The 7,142-nt window shown below is 33.1% G+C and overlaps 1 protein-coding gene across 9 annotated transcripts in view; it reads left to right on the top strand.

Annotated features, from left to right (window-relative positions):
- The window catches only part of LOC107626907 (probable aquaporin NIP7-1), a 24,619-nt gene that overhangs the window by 2,217 nt on the left and 15,260 nt on the right, over positions 1-7,142 (top strand). The window lies entirely within an intron of this gene.

The following is a 7,142-nucleotide window of genomic DNA, read 5'->3' as shown; positions in this document are numbered from 1 at the left end:
ATTAAATTATTCAATCAAAATTATATAATATTTAAAAATATAATTTAATTAAATATACTAGATTATTTAACGTTTTTGGGCTATTAATATACATAAAGTTAGGTGTAATATAACTAAACGCGGCATAAAGTGTGCGTTGAAAACCTGGTATGAACATACACTCGATTAGTTCTTAGTCAAAAGACAAAATCAGTCTACACAAGTTACAAGCCATAAATGTGACTTTGGTCGGTCAAAAGATTATTCTACCACTGTTCACACAAAGACTGGAAAAAAGGGTTGTAAATTAGAATAAATACATTATGAAAATGCTAGAATTTCTGCAAAGGTTTTATGTTATTGTGAATCTGTAATAACCGGCCAGAAATTTGATATAATATCCATATTACGGTCAAATTTAATATTTGATATGACTGTATAACTCGGTCAAATGTTATAATTCGTCTCTATATATCAAAATGAATATCATAACGTCTTAATATGATATTATTATTTTTTTGATATAAATTATTTTTGAAACGTAAGTGATAATTTTTCATCTCATATATAAAAGAGATAAGATATCTTATAAATAAATTATTTAAAATTTATTAAATATTATTTATTTACCTTTTTTAGTAACTTAGACACAATGTTAAAGGTACCATAACATTTACCTAATTTTTTATATACTCACTAACTTGAGTATTGGAGTATCTTTTGCAGATACCTTCTCTCTTTATTTTGTCTGTAGTAAGGGTTTGAAACTGACTGCTGGAGGATGAGCTATATCCTAACTATCGCACGAGAACAAAGATAAAAAATATATAAAATTTATAAAAATAAAAACATCTAAACTTTAACTAAAATAAATTTAAAATCCAAACTTAATAAAGAAATTAGTAATAAACTTATTTGATAGTTTATTATACTGTTAATTAAAATTGACTGCTTAGTATTTTTAATATTATTTTTTTAATTAATAATCTTCAACATACTATATAGACACATAAAAAAGAAAAATAAGATTATGTGATGCACAATTTGTTGCAAAAATTAAGGTTTAATAAGAATCTGTCTAACAGTATAAACACCAAAAATAATTTTTTATAATCTGTACGATTAAATAGGCAATATCAAAGATACTCCAATAACAAATATAATGACAGAAAGTAAATAATCAAACACCTGAATTTTATCGTGGAAAATCCCCCCCAAAAGAGGATAAAAAATTTACGGGACATAATCCAGTAAAATCTTCCACTATCAAAATAATGGGTACATAATCAGTTTTCCTAGTAGCATTAGAGCATCTCAACAATCAACAAAATACATCATCAAAATTGATGAAATCAACATAAACCCTCCATAAAGTGGGTATCTCAAATCAAACAAAAAGAGAAGGCAATACAACTAGCAAGTTATATTCTAATGTTCATCTCTACACCAGGAATAACATACTAAAATTTCATAAAAAATGGAGCAAATTTACTGATTTAATCGAATCAAAATGACATGCCATTTTCCCCTAAATTTTCTTCTTCTCTCCATGGAAGCTCCTTGTTCATTTCTTTGTTTTTTTTCAAATGAGAGTTTCAAAACTCTCTCTCTCTCCCTTAGTGGCTTAAAAGCCACTTTATTTATTTATTTGATTTTAACTTGTGGGCCCTATTTAGTTGAAAACCCACCAACAAATCTTCCCTCACCAACTCAAGTGGAAATAGGCTGCTCCACCAAGCCTGTCTTCTCTTTGTAGGAATCAAACTTCACTGCAGGTAAACCCTTAGTCATCATATCTGAACCATTATCATCAGTATGGATCTTCTCAAGTGCATATGACTTTATCTCAAGTGCTTGACGTATCCAATGATACCTCACCTCTATGTGCTTCGATCTGGAATGAAACGTCAGATTCTTGCTGAGATGGATAGTACTCTAACTGTTACAAAATAACACAAACTTCTCTTGATTGATGCCTAACTCTTGTAGAAATTTCTTCATCCACAAGAGTTCCTTAGAAGCTTCAACAATAACAATGTATTCTGCCTCTGTAGTAGACAAAGCAATACATTTTTGAAGTTGAGATTGCCACGACATAGCTCCCCTGCAAAAGTCATCATATAACCAGAAATAGACTTTCTTGAATCAAGATCTCTAGCCATATCCACATCTGTGTAACCATCCAATATAAGTTGGCCACTCCCAAAGCATAAAACAAACTCTGGAAGTGCCATTAAGGTATCTGAGAATTCACTTCACTGCTTGCCAGTGTTCCTTGTCAGGATTAGAGAGAAACTGACTAACAACTCCAACAGTATGAGCAATATCCGGCCTAGTGCAAACTATAGCATACATCAAACTGCCAACTGCAGATGCATATGGAATCTTCTTCATTTTTGCTTTCTATTTCTTACTTGTAGGACATTGCCGTGAACTCAACTTGAAATAACTAGCAAGTGGAGTACTAACAGGTTTGGAATTATTCATATTAAACCTCTCTAAAACCTTCTCAATATACTTCTGCTGCGATAACCACAGTTTTCTTTTCCTCCTGTCACGAGTGATACTCATGCCAAGGATTTTTTTTGCAGGACCCAAATCATTCATAGCAAATGATCTGTTCAAGTCTTTCTTAAGATTTTCAATCTTCTTAGTGTCATGACCAACAATCAACATATCATCAACATAAAGCAAGATAATTATAAAATCACCATCAGAGAATTTCTTAACATACACACAATGATCTGAAGAAGTCTTACTATACCCATGATCTTCCATAAAGGAATTAAACTTTGTATACCACTGTCTTGACGCTTGCTTTAGCCTATATAAGCTCTTCTTCAACTTGCATACAAGATGCTCCTTTCCTTTAACCTCGAAACCCTCTGGTTGCTCCATATAAATTTCTTTATCTATGTCACCGTGAAGGAATGCAGTCTTCACATCAAGCTGCTCAACCTTTAAATTCAAGCTAGCCGCCAATCCAAGTACAACTCGAATAGAGGACATCTTCACAATTGGAGAAAAAAATCTCCTCAAAATCAGTACCTTTCTTTTGCTCAAAACCTTTCACAACCAATCGAGTTTGTACCTTGGCCGTGAGACATTTTCATCCGCTTTTAATTTGAACACCCATTTATTCTTGAATGCTCTCTTATCCTTTGGTAGCATCACCAATTCAAATGTATGATTCTCATGCAAGGATTTCATTTCTTCTTGCATGGCCTTCAACCAATCTTCCTTATGCTCATCAGACATAGCTTCCTGATAGCTCTTTGACTCCCCAATCTCAGTCTTCATCACATACTCATAAGAAGAGTATTTCTGAGAAGGATGACGCTCTCTAGTAGATATTCTCAATTCAGGTTCAACTGGTGGTTTAGGTAGAACTTCAACATCTGGTGGAACTTCGGCATCTGGCACCTCAGGTTGAGGTGTAGGTTCATCATACAAATCATCACCATCATTATCAATTTGTACATCTCCCCCATCAACAGGAGGTCTAGTGGAAAGACCAAGTTCATCATCAGCAGAACGTCTAATAGTTATTGTTAGCTTATCTATCTTCTCAAGGTCTTCAATAGTTTGGTCTTCAAGAAAAATCACATCTCGACTTCTAATTATTTTCTTACTCACCGGATCCCATAATCTGTAACCAAAGTCTTCGTGACCATAACCCATGAAGATATACTGCTTTGACTTTCCATCAACTTTGGACCTTTCATCTCTTGGAATGTGAACAAAAGTCCTGTAGCGGAACACTCTCAAGTGACTATAGGAGACATCTTTCTCTCTTCAAACTTTCTCTGGAACATCACTATTTAGTGGAACTGAAGGAGAAAGGTTGATCAAATCTACCGCAGTCCTCATCGTTTCACCCCAAAAGGATTTAGGCAACTTTGCATGAGAGAGCATACACCTGACTCTATCATTAATAGTACAATTTATTCTCTCTGTAACTCCATTATGTTGAGGATTCTTAGGAACCGTCTTCTCAAACTTGATCCCATGTCCTTTATAATACTCTTCAAAGGGACCCCTGTATTCACCACCATTATCTGCTCAAACACATTTCAGTTTTTTTCCTGTTTCTCTTTCAACACTTGCATGAAAGTGTTTGAAGATATCGAACACCTGGTCTTTAGATTTCAAAACAAAAACCCACACTTTTGGAGAATAATCATTAATACAAGTAACAAAGTATGATGCACCGCCTAGTGTCTTAGCATCCATAGTGCAAACATCAGTGTGAATTAAATCTAGAAAATGTGATCTCCTATGAGATCCAAAACTATGAAATGATACTCTAGCATTCTTTTCAACAAAACAATGAGTACAAGTACTTAAAGTTGTACCTTTCACGAGAAGTGAGTGCTTCTTGGCTAAGACGCTTAGTTCTTTCTCACTCAAGTGACCAAGACGTATATGTCACAAATCAGAAAAGGAATCATCAGTTACGTTCACATCTTTTTTGCACAACTTTGCTTGCAACCAGTAGAAAGTAGTGAGACTATTGTCTTCTTTAACAGCAATGAGAGCTCCTTTGGTAATCTTGTATTTTTCACTAGCAAAGGAAGTGCAATACCCCTCTTGATCCAATGCCTTCACTAAAATAAGATTGAACCGCATATCTGGCGCATGCCTAACATTCTTCAACTGCAACTATATTAGTTTCAAGCCACATATCACCCATACCAATGATATCACACACTCCTTTATCTCCTAATTTGATATTGCCAAAATTTCCAGCAGTATAGGAAGTGAAAAATTCACGCTTCGAAGTGATATGGCATGAGGCACCAGAATCCATAATCCAAGTGGAATCATCACAGACAAGATTCACATAATTTTCATTATATGTGATAAGAACATCTTCATAAACAGCAGTAGTAGTTTCTTTATCACTATCTTTACCTTTGTCTTCATTTCTTTTCCTTGATTGTTCTCTTTTCAAGAACCTACAATATCTCTTGATATGCCTCGACTTGCCACAATAGTGACAAATGAACTCCTTTCTTGGTTGGTACTTTTCTCTTGACTTGCTACGACTCTCTGACTTGTCAAAACTATGAAGTTTTCTACTTTGACTTCTCCCCCGTGACTCTGAAATAAGTGCTTCTGATTGGGAGGAGGCATTAATCAAATCTCGTTCTCTTCTTTTGCCTTCTTCATTCAACATGTTTAACAATTGTTAACGTTAACTTTTCTTTTGGAGCTGAGTTAGTTATTGTCACAACCAGAACTTCCCAACTATCAGGCAAAGAGCTCAACAACAACAAGGCTTGCAACTCATCATTCAAAGTGATTTCATTATTTGCCAGTTGGTTCACCGTCTCTTGAAAAATGCTCAAGTGCTCTGGCATTGATTTACCTTTAATATACTTTATATTGACATGCTTCCTAATCAAGAATGCTTTGTTTTATACATTCTTCCTCTCATATAACTCCTTTAATTTCTTCCACATCTTCTTGGTTTTCGTTTCGGTGTCAACATGTGGATACACGCTAAGATCAAGCCATTGTCTAATCAAAGCAATTGCCTTCCGATTCAACTTCTTCCATTCAGCATCAGATTTAGTACCTTTGGATTTATCCCCCCTCCACAAGATCATACAAGTCCTTTCTATACAACATATCTTCCATGAGGGTCTTCCAAATCGAGTAATTTTGGAAATTCAATTTGACCATATTTAGCCTATGAGTATTTTCCTCCATTTAATCGCACAAAGATAAACAACCAAAGCTGTAGATACCACTTTGTTAGGAAAATTGAGGTTCAATAAAAACTTGTCTAATAGCAGAAGCATCAAAAATAATTTTTCTACAATCTGTGCGTTAAATAGGCAATACCAAAGATACTCTAAGCAGCAAATATAATGGCAGAAAGTAAATAATCAAACACCAGAATTTTACGTGAAAAAATCCCCAAAAGAGGGACAAAAAACTCACGAGACCTACTCCAGTAAAATCTTCCACTATCAAAATAATGGGTACACAATCAGTCTTTTTAGTAGTACTAAGACATCTCAACAATCAACAAAATATATCATCAAAATTGATGGAATCATAAACCTTCTATAAAGTGGGTATCTCAAATCAAACAAAAAGAGAAGGTAATACAACTAACAAATTATATCCTAATGTTTATCTCTACACCAGAAATAACATACTAAAATTTCATAAAAAATAGAACAAATTTACTAGTTTAATCGAATCAAAATGACGTATCATTTTTTTCTAAATTTTCTTCTTCTCTCCGTCAAGCTCCTGTTTTGTTTCTTTCTTTCTTTTTCAAATGAGAGTCTCAAAACTCTCTCTCTCTCCGTTCGTGGCTTAAAAGTCACTATTTATTTATTTATTTTAACTTGTGGACTCTATTTAATTTGGAAACCCACCAACACAATTAATATAAACACATAAAAACAAAAATATTATCAAATGCATAATCAATATAGGCACAAAAACTAATAAGTACAAACAATAAATAACTTTTTTATTTATATAATTTTTTTCCTATATGATAAATCAATATTGTTTTCATATTACTGACCATAATCAAGAGTTTTAATCACCTTCATAACTTGCTTCTGAGTTCCACATTCCCAAATATTAATCACTAACAGTCTATAACATAACTTGAACGATTTCATATTTTTATTGTAACAATTTTTGTGGTTTACCACTTTACCTACCCGGGAAGCAGAATTTGAACATGACTTGCCTAAGGGCACCCATTTAGTATTGAATGGGAGAAGAACAGATAAAAAAAGAAAAGGTGATTTACAGTGATACCAATATTATTGTTTTTGTATTCTGCGAAAAGGTTTTTAGTCACAAAAGAATATGTTTCGAACTTTGAGAAAAGCTTTTTCGTAAGACAAATAATAATTAAAAAATATTTTGCAACTGAAGAAAGTTTTTTTAGAAAAATAATTAAAAAAAAACACATTTTAAGCAACGTGCAAAAAATTCTCAAATCCATATTCATGTCATTTTCGTATGTGATTCATTATGTGGCACTTCACACAATAATCAGTTAGATAAGGGTGTCAAATGATAATGTTAAGTTATCTAATAAATCTTTCACCAAATGAGATAATCGATTCGTTTTATCTAAATAAATATATTAAAAATGTCAAATCATTCTTCTTGTTAGCAAATAT

The sequence above is a fragment of the Arachis ipaensis genome, chromosome B02 (genome assembly GCF_000816755.2).
Source record: "Arachis ipaensis cultivar K30076 chromosome B02, Araip1.1, whole genome shotgun sequence".
NCBI classification, from domain to species: domain Eukaryota; kingdom Viridiplantae; phylum Streptophyta; class Magnoliopsida; order Fabales; family Fabaceae; genus Arachis; species Arachis ipaensis.
The sequence above is the reverse complement of the archived record's forward strand: the minus strand, read 5'-3'. Positions and strand labels throughout refer to the sequence as shown.